The sequence below is a fragment of the Coturnix japonica genome, chromosome 13, assembly GCF_001577835.2.
Source record: "Coturnix japonica isolate 7356 chromosome 13, Coturnix japonica 2.1, whole genome shotgun sequence".
NCBI classification, from domain to species: domain Eukaryota; kingdom Metazoa; phylum Chordata; class Aves; order Galliformes; family Phasianidae; genus Coturnix; species Coturnix japonica.
Window position 1 is genome coordinate 8,336,914 of NC_029528.1, and position 16,807 is coordinate 8,353,720.

The 16,807-nt window shown below is 35.2% G+C and overlaps 1 protein-coding gene across 10 annotated transcripts in view; it reads right to left on the minus strand.

Annotated features, from left to right (window-relative positions):
• TENM2 (teneurin transmembrane protein 2) overlaps positions 1–16,807 on the minus strand; it is a 1,269,291-nt gene that overhangs the window by 987,149 nt on the left and 265,335 nt on the right. For all 10 annotated transcript variants that reach the window (XM_032447373.1, XM_015875932.2, XM_015875931.2 and 7 more), the window contains exon 3: positions 4,781–4,910. The gene's annotated coding sequence lies outside the window, so the exon portion shown is untranslated. The remainder of the gene's footprint in view (positions 1–4,780; positions 4,911–16,807) is intronic.

Sequence of the window (16,807 nt, forward strand, 5' to 3'; positions counted from 1 at the left end):
ATTAATTACTCCTTTTTGAAAGCCTCAGCAGTTCCTTTATCTTATCAAATAATATAGCTGGACTAAAGTACTCCAGTTCTTAAATTCATATGATGTTTCTATGCTAACTACGATTTCACCATCTGCACTGTTAAACTTTGTTAAACTTTCCTTATTCTAAGCAAAAGATAAAAGAAGTGGGAGAAATGATTTAGAAATGGAATGACAAACTTTCAGACAACTGCAAAATACTGACCCAAACTGTAAGACTTTAGAAGCCGCAGCTGTGTGTAATTTATCTGCGTAAATTATGAGTAACTTAGCACTTGGATGTTATGGAAATTGCATGAATAAGTAAAATTGCATGACCAGAATCCATGCAGCAACAGATAATCTATTACAGCACATGTCTGAGGAAGTTTTTTCTGCATTACTCCAGTAACATGGGGAAAAAGCTGCCAAAGGTGATGTGACTTGAACTCAGCAAAATACAATAATCCTCTAAAATGGTTTGTTCAGTGTCATGTTGCTGTTTTAAAATGAGAATTAAAGTGAAGGAAGTGGATGTAGGATACCTTGAATTTGTAAGGCTTTTAGCAAGTTACTGGTTAGAACATGCCTGGTCTGAATACATTGTCCAGTCCTAGACTCCACAATAAAATATACTGGCTTACATGAGTCCAGTGTAGGTAGTGTTTTTACCACTAGTATTGTCAATATTAGATCAAACTGCCCAGTGATGTTATGCAATTTCCATTATGTGTTCAAGACTCAGCTGGATAAGTCCTGAGCAATCTGGTCTGCCTAGACCTACTTTGATCAGGGGGTTATACTGGCCAATCTCCAGAGGTCTGCTCCAACTAAACTGGCTATGTGATGCTACAAGAATATACAATCTTTGAAAATAGACAAAAAAAAAAACAACAACAAAACCTTAGAGAATGCACATGAGCAATCTGTGATTTGGTTTCTCCCCAGCATTTACGTACATGTGCATATTGGCTGGTTTTCCCTTCCTTGTTGGTACTGTTATACTAAAGATTAGTTTGTAAGCTAAAACTAAAATTCATTATTAAATAAAACATTCCTCTGTGCAAACGTAATGAAAAGCTCATCATGACTTTCCAGCTATGAGCGCAAACAGTGTACTTAGCCAAATGTTAATTGTATTGGTCTTCTTTCTACTCCAATACTGCTTTGAAACTTGTGTCTCTCAAATGAATAATTACCTACAAAATAATTAAATGTTGCTGATATGGTCTACTCATCCCACTTGTACATAGAAACAGCAAAGTCTGTCTTCCCTGAAATCTATCTCCGTCATGTTGGATAAGCTTACTGCCCATCACAGGGCTGGCATCGATCCCTACTCAATTACAGATGAACATAACACCATATTAGAAGACAAATAAGGTTTAATTTTAATCACAGGCAGCCTGTAAGACCATGTTCCATTATAGATTAAAAGAACCAATTATTTTTAAAAGTAAAGATTTAATGAAAGGCCTTATTAATATATAGGTACGTTGCTCCCCTTGCATTCTAAGTTGGACTCTGGAGTAATAGCTGAGTTACAAGCAATCCAAGCAAGACGTAGTGATGTTTCTTAGTGAATTGTTTTTCTTACAAATCACAATGATACTTTCTCAAACAGGTTTCTTCTATAAGATTTTTTTTTTTCCCCCAAAAGTGCAAAGTACCAAACCATTTATAGACAACAAATTAAGTCAATGGCCAGAGTTGTATTATTACTAAGATAGAGTAAAAGCAAAATAATTGCAGCAAAGCAGACAGACATTCCTCCCTAATGACACCAAATGCAGTGGAAATCACTTTCTTCCATACTTAGAAAGCTAGTTAGGAATGTAATTTTCACCTGAATTCAGTGGGAGTTAGGCACTCACTCATCTCCAAATCTAGATGTTATAGTTCTCCATCTCTACTAACAGGGCTGGTCTCGCAAAATTAACACAAGAATCTAAATAATCACAATTCCTAACTTCTTGTTATTCATGCCTTAGTCTGAAACAATCTTACAGTCTTTCTTCTTTATTGAATTATTCCAATGTTTGTCAGAGAGTGAAATAAAAGTTCCCATGGAACGCTGTTGAAGTTACTTCTGAGAAGGTAAAATATATAAATATGCATTTATGATAGAAAATGGATAAACCCACTGGGTAATTGGATAGTGGTGTTGACTAGTGCTATAAATGCAGCTGTACTTGTGATGTAAATCTATGAGAAACTACATAAAAGATATCATCTCACTTTTTTAAAAAACTTTTCATATGCCATAGTTTTGCTTAGGAACTTTAAATATATTATTCAATTAAAAATGCTGTAGTATGTTTACTAAATTTAGAATTAGTTTCTTCTACAAGTCTTAAAATTAGTGTTAGTGTTGGTAAGAAGTGCTCTATTACAAGATTCATACAACTGCTGTTGGCAGTAAGAAAAACAAATAATTCCTAGACCCCCTTGTCCAGGTACACAGATGGCTTTTAAAGTAAGGACTGCAATATATTTCCATGGATACTACAACAGATACAAAGAGTACAACAGCATCATTCCATAGAGAAAATTCTTAATTTCAAAGAACTTGTTTTCAACACAGTCACCACTATTAGCTATGCATTTTCACCAACAATGAACAAGAGCCTGTATTCCACCCACAAAAAAATCTGCTGCAGCAGAGATGATGCACTATTGCTGTCACCACTGCTGAAACACACCACCCACCACCTCACCGTGCTCACAACCACTGTTTGGTCTCCATAAACATTCAGTAAGGGTTGATTAATGCCAGCAGGTGCAACATTTTCTGAATGAAGGAATTAACTCCCACATTTCTGTTATTTACATACCTCCATATCAGATACTGTTTTGTCAGAGTGCTGGTGGGAAGGTTCTATCTCTATTGCCATCCCACCATCATCTGCCTCTGATGTCACAGGCTAGCTTAGTAAAATCGGTGGCCCAGCCTTCGGATCACTCCCCACAGCTTATCTGCCAACTTCCCCAACTCTATCCCCTAAACATAAGTGTACTGAAATAAATAATAAGTAAGGTCTGAAGAACAAAGAACTCTGGGAAAGAAAAAAAAAAGAAAGAAAAAGAAAAACAAAAGTACATGTATCAAAAGCACGTAGGATATTTCTGATGGCTACAAAAAAGACTCGGGAAGCTTTTGCATACTGTCCTTCTTAGTTTAGTATTGCTAAAATCATTTTGTTTTTCTCCTTGCTGATCTCTGAAGGAAACAATCTCAAGCTTCTTCATAAATATTAAATATTCACAAAGAGAACACAGGAAAACAGAAACTAGTGCTACAGGAACCCATAATGAAGTTTCTACACAAAGAGTCAGATCAAGAAGAAAGCATTCATTTTCTCATAGAAGTACATGTACGGAATTAAGAGAAACCAGTAACAGAATTTACCAGGCTCGGGGATTTTTTTTTAAATGTACTTTCAAACAACACATTCGACTTTAAAGTAAATCACTGAGTTCATCCAGTGAGTTCTGCAGTACTTTTTCTTCACTTTACATTTTCCATTTATGTTTAAAGGACAAATAAGATATGTTAAATCACAGCACATAAATTAGATAAAGTTAAAATATTACATACAAAATGTCACTTGTTAGCACATCCCTCATTATTAACAGGTGAATATTAAGAAAAGCAAACAACTAGAACAGCACAAAACTGCATTTCTTTTCCTTTTTTAATCAATTTTAACTAAATACTTAAAATATGCAAAAGCATAAATCATTCATTTCCTGATCTAATATGAAATTAAGACCCAGATTATTGAGACAACTATGATTTGGGGATTACCATAATTATTTTAATACACCAAATTTTAGAAATATGGAAACACAACATGTGCTTTTTTTTTTCTTTTCAATTACTTCATGATGGAAATTTTCTAATTAATTCATAACTATCCCAAATTTTGTCACAGACTTCTGTAATGAAGAAATAAACACAAGAGAAATCAGGGAACACTTTCAAAAAAACCTCTGGATGCAATTGCTATGCATTCTAAAGTTAATCTGTGCTTTTGGGTGCTACCTGATGCTACCAAAAACCCACACATTTATACAGTCTGCTGAGTAACTTTCACACTACGTGGTGGTGTTTAACCAGCATTAATCCAGATATTCTGCATCAACAATACTCTTACTCTCCCAGTCTGTGTTTTCAGCAGTGGTATATAAGATCCTATGGAATCAAATACCATGAAAACTGATATAGGATTTTATGAAGACTAGCAGATGTCTCAGTTCTTACTGTGTGAATAACAGCACCAGGACACTGACAGCAGATTGCTGTAGCCATGGAGAGCAATTAGGTGTTCAATCCCGCCATGACTTTTCGCAAGGTCTTTGATACCACAAATTTATGATCTTGAAAGGTTTTCCAAAACAATGCATAAGCAATATGTATGTGCATTTACAAGCATAGAATTTACAGTTGTACATAGGGATATACACGTTAACATTCAAGAGGACAATAACTGAAAATAATAGCCCAGAATCCATAAAATAATTAATAAAAATGACCAGGTTTTCTAAGAATCATTTTGACATTAATTGACTCATTTTGGTTGCATAATCATACACCCAAGAAGGAATGCAATAAAATATAAATTTAATCAAATACATTTTTAGAACAGGCTTCAAGCTAGCACATGCATAAGTTTGACCCAAATATCTAGTCATGACTATAACATCAGCCCTTTAATTATAATTTCTATTATAATTGTTCTACTGAAGAAAATGTAGCCAGTGTACTTACCTGCAATTATGTGCATACAGTCAGTGGAAGGAGTAGATAAAGATTCTCCTGTGAGCTGTCACTTGCTGAGCTAATTCACCCAATTGGTTTAATTTCTTCTGCCCTCAGTCTGTCTTCACAGTGATTACATCTAAATAAAAAGACAAGGAAACACCAAAATGAAAAAAAAGAAAAAAAACCACAGTAGATTTATTCTTTACATTAGCAACATGACTTCTTTTGAACAAACAGAAAGTTAGGGTCACACAAAACATACGAAAAATAATGTTTTGTATACTTTCTGATGATAACACATCTAACTGTTGAAATATATGTCCTCCCTGAGATTCATTACAATGCTCACCTGGTGTTCTATGATAGGTGCCCTGTATTCTACTTCTAACCTACCATGGCTCATAAATCCATAAAAGAATGTATTTTTTTTTGGATATCTACTGTACCACTGCAGACTATTCTTCAGAAGTACAAACATTTTTGGCCACACTTTTAATTTAAAAGGCTTTTGTGACACTAAGTCTTTGTCTTGAACCAACGCACAAAGCATGCTCTGCAAGTTGTTCACAGCATCCAAAGAAGAGCAAAAAAAACTTTATCCAGCAAAACGTTAAAGAAGGAAGCTAACAAGCATCAAATTATTCTCCCACAAAACACAGATGTGTGGATTCACCAAGTCCATGTGTCCATGCTCTGTTTAACACATGCCCACTGTCACAGAAGCAGTCAAAAGGATGCATCACGCATTTCGCCTTTAAGAATCCTTATGACTTCATATTGGACGTGCAAGTTGTAATTTCAACCTCAATATGAATTTTGCCAAATAATTAATCACTTAAGTTCAAATTTGGCAAAATTCATATTGAGAGTAGATTTATTTATTTATTTACTTTATGAAAACACATCATGCAGTTTTTAAAGACATTAAGATGGGCTGTTGATCATGTACATCTGAACCTATCCCTAAGTACTTAATGATACCCATTTTGATATTAGAGCATTACTTCAGACTTCAGTCAAAATTAAGAGCATTAAAAACACTGAGGTCATCAAAACTCATGCAATAAAAACAGTTTTATGGAACTGAATTATTAAATTTACATGCACGTTATATCAGTGTTCTCTGGTTGTTTTCTGTATTTGTTTTTACTCCATAACCATGATACTGACAAGTTATGCAACTGAAAATATAACTGTGATTAAAGTGTAATTTGAATATAACATCCCAAATAAGCACACTTTTTTTTTTTTTTTAAACTCACAACAACACAAGTTAGTAGCACATCTGGTTACATCTCCTAATAAGACAGGAAAGATAAATATACGATAGAAAAGCATAAACAGTAAGGTATTTATCTGGTCCCCCAATTTTTCTACCTATAAATGATGGGGGAAAAAAGCCCTGCTGTAGTGTCTGAGAAGTGTCTTATACTGACATTGTTTGTTGTGCAAGCCAACAGTACTCAAGTGGATCACTGACCCCACACACACAGTCATTAAAATACGTGATAAACAAGCAGGTATTTCTCTGCAGAGTTTTGTTTTAAAATTATCCTGAATGCTTACTTGCACTTTTTTTTTTTTACGTAACAAATATGATAAAAAGGACATCCTTATGAACATAATTCCACACAGCATATCATTCTTCTCCCCATTTCATATACAGATCCTCAAGAAATAGGCAATACAAAATGATGAGAAAAAAACGCCTTGAAAATCACATCCACCTTACAGAAACAATATGCGTCAAACCATGTAGTTAGTTATGGGGATGACATAAAGCAGAACAGCCATGACGACCCACTAAAAATGCTCACAGAAATATGATTTGTTTGCTTCTTCAGAATTTTAGTAGAAAATATCAGCTAACAACTAGGAAAGGAAAGCCTCATTTTTATGAAAGCACAAGGTAGATTTAAGTAAAGTTAAGTGTAATCTGTAACTGCAATGTTAAAAAAGAAAATCTTCAGTGTTTGCACTTCAGAACATCAACAGTAAAAAAAACTCCAATTATTTAAAAGGCAGTGTATAGGGAAAAAAAATATTTTCTAGGCTGCTCCAAAAGTAATGCCTTCTATTTATTTCCATGGAAACAACAACAGATAAAAAGAGTATTATTTGAGCAGGCAATATAAAGCTATTTGATGGAGCAGATTCTAAGCTGCAACACACTTTTTCAGTACAGTCAAAACCATTACCTATACCTTTTTGCATCAGCAATAAGCAAGAGCCTTCACGCTGTGCTTGTACAAAGCTAGGTCATTTGGTCACACTCCTTTTTTTCATCTTGTTTTTGTTGCTCTCGTTTACATAAAAGCATAACAATTTATCTGTGCCAACTTACAGAACTTAATTTCAAATTATCAGGTCCAGTTAGCCAGGCCAGCACAACAACCATCTAAACACTGAATCATAGGTTCAAGTATTTTGTTTTGTTTGTTTGTTTTTTCTTTAAGCACAAATGCTTATCTCCTATTTCAATTGCAATTCATTTAGCTACTAGCCTCGAGATTTCACAGAAGTAGGTACTTTCACAATATGCTGCAAACATCTGAATACTCACTGGAGGAGAAAGCAAGAATCTGTCACAATATAAATGTACCTTTTCAATCCACAGTGCCTTCGCTTGTGAACCTTCAGAGTCTGGGGTCCACATTACAGTGGAGATTTTGAAAGGAGAAAGCACCTCCTTCTCCTCTAATAAAAAGTAATAAGTGACTACAGTCTTGAGACAGTTCAGAGGCCTCAGTCCCAAAGTAATCATGGTACATCACTGCAATCTTAAAGAAGGCAAGTGTGGCTCACTGACAGGAAGAGCTGAAAAGAAACCTCAGCTTTTCTGAAATGGAGATAATCTGGAATGCAGAAGACCTAATACATCATAACAGTAAAAAAATGGTAATGGTACAATTTTGGCCTGAACATTTTTGGCAACCTATCTCCAGCAGCATCCTGAAATAACAAGCTACAAATGAGACAAACAAACAGGAAGGCAAACTCCTAAGAACTGGTTTGTTTTTCCCAACTCAGTCCAGTAACAAGGAGGTGATTCAAATTATTCAGCAGATGGCTCAGATTTAACAGCTTGGTAGAATCAGGACGAGGCTAATTAGAGCACCGTGCCTACCCTTTTTCTTCTTTACTTTAATTCCCAGATCACTCCCTCCTCCCACCCATAGAGCATATCCATCCTCTCTGTGGTTAGAAAATCATCTTAGACCTTCACACTGCTCTTTTGCAGCAACATGCAGTGTAGAACTCCTGCAGAATAAGCATGCGATTTCAGCTAAATGGGAAGTCAGTGGGTAGTGTTCCCCTTCTTGGCAGGCATGCTATGCTTTTTCCCTCTTTCAGGGCAGCTGCTTTTTTTTTTTTTAAGAGTATTCTCAGCTTTTATAGCTAAAATCACCTGGAACTACCCTATGAATGTGCATGTAAACTGACATTTATGTGTCAACTGTTGCCTAAATTGAAAACATAAGAATGAGATAGGATTGAAGCCCAGATATTTCACATATATACAGAGATCAGAAAGCTAAACGCAAGGCCTTTGTGCTCCCACAAAGTAAGTAGCATCTCCAGGCAGAAAACCAGGAAGGCAGTGGGCACAGCTGTAAGGTGAACTAAGATTAAGTTCCTTAGGTAGCTGTTGCATTCCCAGGAACATGCACATGGCCAGCCTGAAAAGAACCAGACTTGCAGTGCCTCAGCACACACTGATGACTGGCTGAACCATTCTCATCCCTCTTTAAAGAGGAGCTCATTGACAGAGTTCAAAGGCACTCACATAGAATCATATTTCTCTTCCCAGCCCAGTATCACTTCACCCCATTTCATATCATCATGAAGACTACTTTTGTGCCTAGAAGCCACAAGATACTTCCACTTGAATGGATAAAGTTACTGACATCCACAGGCCTGTACCAGAAAACAAGGGAATCACTTTATCCCATCATTCAAGTCAAACTGTTATTAGCAGCTCACACTATTGTGCTCTGAGCCTTTTTGGTAAAAACCACTAGGAAAAACAACAACAAAAAGTATCCATCCAATTTCACAGACACGTAATCTTAACATGCACATTATGAATTACCTCTTTAAGAAGAAGTATAGCAAATCCAAACCTTAAAATACTAAGATTGTAGTTAGCGCTAGGTATGAACATAAGAATAATTGCACTGGCATCACTAAAATGATTCTACATTTATGCCCAAGGAACTGAGAGTAAAATTTGACACTGATCCTCTTTTCTATCATTCCATCAGAGAACAAAAACAAATAACAGTGTAGTTTTGACAGCTAAGAACTTCTGAACTACCAGAATTAAATAAGTTTTTCCATGAACCACCATGTGAACACAGAAGTCATTTGGAGCATTGAAGAATAATATTAGACCTAACATGAAGGAACCTAAGGTTATTTGTGGAAAGCTTCTAAATCTACTTCTGGGATTGGAAGACAGACATAGATCCAGGTCTGAGATGTCTCAAGTAATAACAGAACTTAAAAGAATAATAACAACTCAAAGCCTACATATTGTCACAGGAATAAAAGCTTTCCAAAACTGTGAAACAAAAATATGATTATGGTAGCCCTTCTGGATTTCTGAAGTGAAGACCCAAAACTGCATTGACTATACATTACAAGAGAATTAGTAAAGCGATAGAAAAGTACCAGGAATCGGAATATCCACATTTGAATGACATTTTAACACAATACATGAATTTAACATGGCTCATTGAAATGATCACATTTAAATAGCTCGTAGAACTGAGTAGGTTGCTTGGTTTTGATTTTTGTTTTGTTTAACTTCAGTCTCTGTATAGTACATGGAGTCAGAGGTCAAAGTTTTCCTGGAATCACAAACCTGTACCTTTTAAGTACAGAAAAGGTAGAACTATAATTTTCCTAGTACTCCTCATTAAATCTTTCTCCTTTTTTCCTAGAGTGCTAATTCACCCATTGGAGCAGCATTGGAACAGCTTCCTTGGTTACAACCAGGTTGTGTTCAGACCAGACCTAGCTGATTAATACCTGTATAAGAGCTAATTTTGTGACAGATCACATAAGTCTTACTACTATGGGAAGTCAGCACATTAGCTGACTTGATATGGTTTCTCTCAACTGATTGCTGCCTTTTTCTCTTGAAGTACTCAAATGATGCTCCCACTAAGGAGAATAATCACTGAAATAATTAGAGTTTGTGAAATAATAGCAAAGAATTATGGAAATTGTAAGGGGTAGTAACAATGTTTTCTCCAGTTCTAATTAACAGGATGTACACCACCATAGAAAACACCTATGTATATTCCTTTTCACTCTTTCAAAAATCTGGAAAAATGCTCAGTGAAGTTATCAAGTCAAAAAATAATTGAGGAATATTCTTTGGAATTTTTTAGTTGGAAAAAAATGAACAACAACAATAAGAGAAAAAAAAACACAAAACAACCCAACAGAAAGAAGCAGATCAAAAAAGGCAATTGTTCCTGATTCACTCTTGTCTTCGGCTTTCTATTAGCAAAGTAACATACACATGTATGCATGTGTATAAACAGTATTGTCTAATTAGACTTCCGTGAAAAATACTTTAACTGCCTGATGAAAGAGGTACACTTGTTCAATATGTTTATAAACAAACTTCCTAACAATATTCAAGTTGGTGGACAGTTTAGTCCCATGAATTGTAAAATAATTTTAAATTATTTTTAATTTTAATTTTTAATTATATTTATGTATACCTTAAGTTTCCTTCTCTATGGATGAGTACTTAAACATGCTTAGATTATGCTGAAGTTACAGTGTAAAAACACATGCATACACTTGCTTTATGAATCTGTATATCCTTAGGAACTGCTACCAATTGGACAGATCTGAAGATTCCGATCCACCTTCAGAAAAATACCTGGAGCTCCCTGCAGTCAGTATACATCTAACTCATACTCTGTGAAGCTGAAGATAAGAAACACTGAAAGAATTACTTTATAAATTTTACCCCTTTCACTTTTGTAAATAAAATGTACTTTTTCATTAAAGTAAGAAGTATACTAATATGTGCATGCAAAATGTTAGTTTCTCAAAATCTATATTAAAATAAATATTGACTTACTGAGCACTGTTTAATTTGTTATTTACTGTACTCAATCTGTGGGAATTATTAAATTGATAAGAACAACTACTGCTAAAATCCCTACAGTTGAGCTCCCTAGACAAGACAATTATGAAATCAGGAAACCTATGGTTACTATGATAAAATGACAGTATTCAATTTTAGCAGTTGCTGATATTTTAAAGGACACTTGGAGACACTTACTACAACCTGCACAGTTTCATAAAAAAAATTTAAGATCACTTTTATTCTGTTATTTGCCAGACCTTTCTGTACTCCTGTGCCCTTTTCTAAAAGCTGATTTCTCATTTTATTAGAATGATTTTCTTAGTTCATTTTAGTAGTCTTCTGTCTACCCCTTACACTCTGTTTTAAAACAACATTAATATAACTGAGAAGCATCAGTAAGACTGCTATTGGCCAACAAGAAATAACTGTGAAAATGCTTTTGAAAGTGAAAAGATATCTTGAAGAAGGAATAAGAAATATACACATTGTTCTAATGCTGAAAAATTTTACTTCATCTAATGGTTGTAATATACATGCTCAGTGCGTAATTGAGCTTACATATAGTTTATTACTTATATGACTTAATGGATATGAAAGTCTGCCTAAGCTTTAAGCCAGATTTTGTACTGCCATAGATGTTTTCAGATGGAAGTACTCATCTGTTGTGCTACATGTCACATGATCAATGTCCTGAATCCAAATTTTCCGCAAAACCCCATGCAACATACATGAAATTAACAATCAAAAATGTACTCAGCATCATGAATGCGAAAAAATTATTTTGCCCTAACAAGGAGAAAAGGCATATAACATGATTCCAGTAAGCATTTGTTTTTGTTGTTACTGTTGCAGTCAGCAGATCCTAAAATAGTAGGGAGGAAAAGAAAAACTGCATTGCATAGTACACTTCATGACTCAGTTCTCTGTTGTAGTGCAAGTCTGTGTCTGCTTTCAAATGGAGATGATACTTCACCTACATCTGATCCCCAGAACAGGCCCATAATTTTTCTGAATATTAAGAACTTAGAGGTTACAACAAACAACTTAGAGACACACTGGTTAATAGATCCAATTTTGCTTGCAAAGAACACAGCTAGTTTTGAAAAGCAATGTTCATGAAACTTATAAGGACATGGTTGTAGTTAAGAGAGAACTTCTAACATCTCTCACCCAAACAAACAAACATGATATTTGCAATTTACATGTGTACACATTGAATTTTCCTAATGGAAATCTGCATTATTACACTTCGTTATATAGAGCATTCCTCAAATGGCAGCTTCTGGCTCTGCTACTGATAATTTTTGATAGGTACAAAGGGATTTTCATTCCCAAGCAGGTTCTTGTTAGAGCAAAGATCCACAGTGAAATCACCACTCAAGATATTGTTACATTTTTACAAGAGAAAGCGTGTGTCAAATAGCACAGAGTGGGTGGAATAACACAGTTAGTAGGGGAAGTGAGGAGAGGGTTTTAAAAAAAGATCAACATGAACGGAAAAGGTGCCCTTCCTGAGCTGTAGCCCCATTCTAGCTCTGCAGCAATCTAAATGAAAGCAAACAGCACAAGATGATTTCTTCATTATGTTTGGATATAATGTTAATAAATATCTCTCCACAGTAAATCCTCATCAGCATCATTTTTTTTCAACTCCAGCACTCAAACATTAATGCTATTAACTATAAAACAGTACGCATCATTGTACACCTGCATACAAAGAGCTTATTGGCTTTTATTTGATAATTAGTTACAAAGGTGACGTGGTACTATAAAACAACAAAGAAAGCTTACAACCGATGTAAGAATAGTGAACTAGGTCAATGGTTGGGGCCCAAATTTAATCTTTTAAATGATTTGTAGGGATCTTATAAAACATACCTTCTTTAACTTAAAATAAAGAACCAGTTACTCATTTAGTTGTCAATAAATAGTAATTTGTTAACTAAAGTACTATGTTTATTTGGATGCTTCTCCATGTGTTTCATTGTGAATTCTTGCAGCATCCACAATCACCAAAGTATCCCAAAATCTCATACCCTGAGCAGTGAGCAACACAAAACCACATCTTGGAGGTAAGGCTTAACTCCTATGAATACTTTAGTGGGCGTATTCCTGAAATCCCATCATCTGGCTTCAGGCCACACTGGATATTATTTCATGTTTTTTCCTACCCTTCAGCTCACAGCTTGAAACCAGGTTTTGCAGAAAGAGTTTTTCAAACACTAAGCAGAGGCCACACTTAACTTTAAGTAGTAAGAATGATTGCTCTCACCGTTTGCAGTTCAAGTACTCATCAAGCAAGACTCATTTTCATTTCTTTCCTCAGATTAGAGGATCTAAAACTTAAAATTCTTTCCATTGGAATTTCCCCAGTCATAAAGCTATAGAATTTAGAAAAAACAATATATCCCAAGCTTGCCAAAAAGAATATCTGACATCAGTGTTTTTCCAGGTACTACAGAATCACAGTGAAAAAAAATGAAATAAACTCAGGTCCTAAATGGTGATGTCCATATTAAGTCTCAAAGAATAGCCACTTCGAAAGAATTACAGCACCTCTAAGCTTAATAATGAGATGCTCTGATACACAATTCTACATTTCTTCCATGTGTGTACACATGGCTATACATAAAAGAAGTTTGTCTTTTAAATACTCAACAACAAGTAGTTGATTAGAAGAACAAGATGGGAAACAGTTCACTCTTTTATTCATGTCATTCATTTTAAGTGCTACTTAATTGAAGGTAAATACATTAAAAACTGAAATAATGGCAATTAGGATCCATCAGTACCTGAATGACCCATCTTAGCATTCCATCAGATATGAAGGGAAAGGAAATAGTGGGTAAATAAATCACTTTTCCTCCTTCAATCTAGACTAATCAAGACTAAATAGTATTTAAACATCATATGAATGACAAACTTAAACCTCAACTTGTTCATTTAGGGCTTTTTTCTTGTGGAAGTTGGAGTGAATGACATTTACTCTCCAGACGTAACTGAGCAGCCAGATGATGCTTCAATGAAAAGCTCAACAAACAGTATTTTTACCTAAATCAACAACCCAAAATATACCATTATCCTACATTTTCTGTATGAACAGCCTGCAATTGGATCAAGCATTCAAAGTTCAATTTTTAAATAACTTTTTAAAGAAAAAAAAAACCCCTGCTTTTTACATTTCTTACTTTTTCTTCCAACCACACAATTAACAGAACTCTTATGGTATACATGACATATTTATCCTTCTAGTTTGATTCTGAGTTTAGAGAAGGGAGGATTAAATGGACTGTTAGGTATTTTGAATAGATTGAGATTTATACTCCCATTGCGAAAATCTCCATTATGGGCATAACAATAAAATGAGAGTAAAAGACAGCAGGGAAAATCTACATCCCCAGCAGCCTAGACTTGATTACTCTCCAGTCTGAACATGGCCTGCAGTGTTTTATGTGGGAGCTGTACTGAATACAGCTGAGGAAGGCTAGGCCCCCACCCCAGTCCTGATCTGACCGGCGGATCACAGCAACGCTGTGCCTTTCTATTAGCTGTGTGAGGTTGGTACTCACTGATTAAGTATTCACTTTCATGCCTTAAATCTCCAAAACCCAGGTGTTTTGTAGATTAGCACAACTTACAAGCAATGTGTGGAGATTTATTATGATAATTGTTGCTTTTATTTTTTATTTCCCTGAACTCAAAGATAATTAATGCAAGTATGTGTCCTGATGTCTGACTCCCTTAATTGGCCCTATGGTGCCTTGGGTGTTTAAAAATCCACTCACTCTCACTTAAAGGCTTTTTTTATTTTTTTTTTCCTTTTGACTTGTTTTCCTGGAGCTGTTCATTAGCGCCTAAAATATTTGATTACATTTAATTGTAATGTCTTCTATTCTGTGCACCTGCTGCAATTTATGTAGTGGGGGAAAAATAAGGCCTACAGAAGCTAAAAAGTGAGATGAGGAATTGAATGTTAAAAAGAACTCCCCAGCAAAGGGTAATTGGGGTTAAACATGGAAACAAACTAAACATTTTCAGTTTAGATTTTTCTAACTGCTATGATAGCACCAGAAGGATTTACAGCTTAATGGCTTCATTTTTCATGTTTCTAAAACATTCCCACGTTCAAAGGTTTCATATTCACTTTGGCATTCCCAGTTATTGCAAATCTAGATCTCTACTATCAGGAAGTCTGCACGCAGCAGGTCCTGAGTAGCTAGCAGCACTAAGCTCTGCTCCAATTTCAGGTATGCTGCTCAGCTTTAAATCTTTCCACTTCACTTTTAGTGAAATATGTACATTTTAACAGTGCTTTGTTCAGAATCCTGAAATGATTAGAAATTCCTAGGTGATAATTTAGTTTTTAAGACACAGATTAACACATCTGTAAAGCAGGCAGTAACACCAATAAATCATACCTTCACTGAATATTCACATCCGCCCAACGTCAATAGAGAAGGCATAAGGGATAGAGCAATAAGAAAAATCTTGTATATTTTAAAGGGAAAATGACTTCAGAACATCATTTTGTTAAACCTCTAAGGGGTAGTATCAACCTTTAGAACAGCTTCCAAAATACTTCCTTCAGAAGAAAAAAAGTCATTAGACTAGCTCTAACATGCTCACAGCTAGTATTCCTCGATACATTCTTGTTTCAGCACTGTAAAGGGTAAAGTAAATAAGAAAAAATATCACCTGTTGATGGATATGACAGTTTACAGACTGTAGCTTACTGTTGTGATTCATTACACCGTCTTTGCCAAAGAAATTCGGCAATTCATACACAGTAGCATCCCAATAGTTTTCTTTATTTTTCTGCATTGTAAATATGACCTGAGGCATTTTACTGCAATGGTTACTGATCCATACAAATCAAGGATCAGAAATCAATTTATCCCTGACATCTGTTGCTAAGCATGGCACATACTGAAAAATAAAAACAGGCTTGTCTTGTTTTAAAGCTAATATCCCTAGCAAGAATTACAAACTAGAATAAACCACTAGGGTTCTTGAGAACATTGTCACACAATCAACCACTTAATACATGCATTTCATTCTGTTACGGAAACCATAAAGGTGTCAGCAAATTCTAGGAATTAACCTCACGTAAAATCAGAGGCAGTGCATAGCAGCATATGGAGTAAGCTGATGATAAGGTGTGATGACAGATGTACACTCCTCTCTACTTATTCCCAGCTATTCCTTAAACAAATGTTACAAAGAAATATATGCCATAATTTACACCAATCCAAGTATTGTGCCTGACATCACTAATGGAAGTCTTCTGTTGCTGATGGCATGGGACCAAGAACAAGCAGGATGGTATTTTTTTTTCTCTAGTTTCACAACAGATTTCCTGTCTAGGTATTTCTTTTACGTTTCCTCGTTCTAAAGTGCAGAACAGAGATCAGTGATGCTACTTGCCAGTTTTTAATCACAGCATACTTGGTGGCTCTCAGAAGGCAGTTCTTTTGAACCTCAATTTAACCACCCAGAAACAGTTGCACTCTAATTACAGGGCTTCTGAGAGTCCAAGGGAACGCCAATTCCATCTCTGAATCATGTTTTTACAAATAAATCTGATTATTAGTAGAGGACTGAACCAAATTTATTGAACTAAAATCATCCTTATTTTGAAATTTGCTAGACAGTAACAGTACTACATGACTATTGCTCTTTCCATAGTTAAGGTATGAAATGCTACTCTGATAACACTTGTACATAAAAAGAACCTAAAACAAAGTAGTTGGAATATATATTCACAAGAAACTTGTAACTCCTGACACTGCAATTCTTTTATTTTAGATTTCAGTATAAATGATTATCCTGAAACACTCTTGAATTTATAAGTTCAGACGTGGACTGAGCCACCATTTAAACTTAAAGCCAATCACACATTTACACAAGATGTGTTAGAA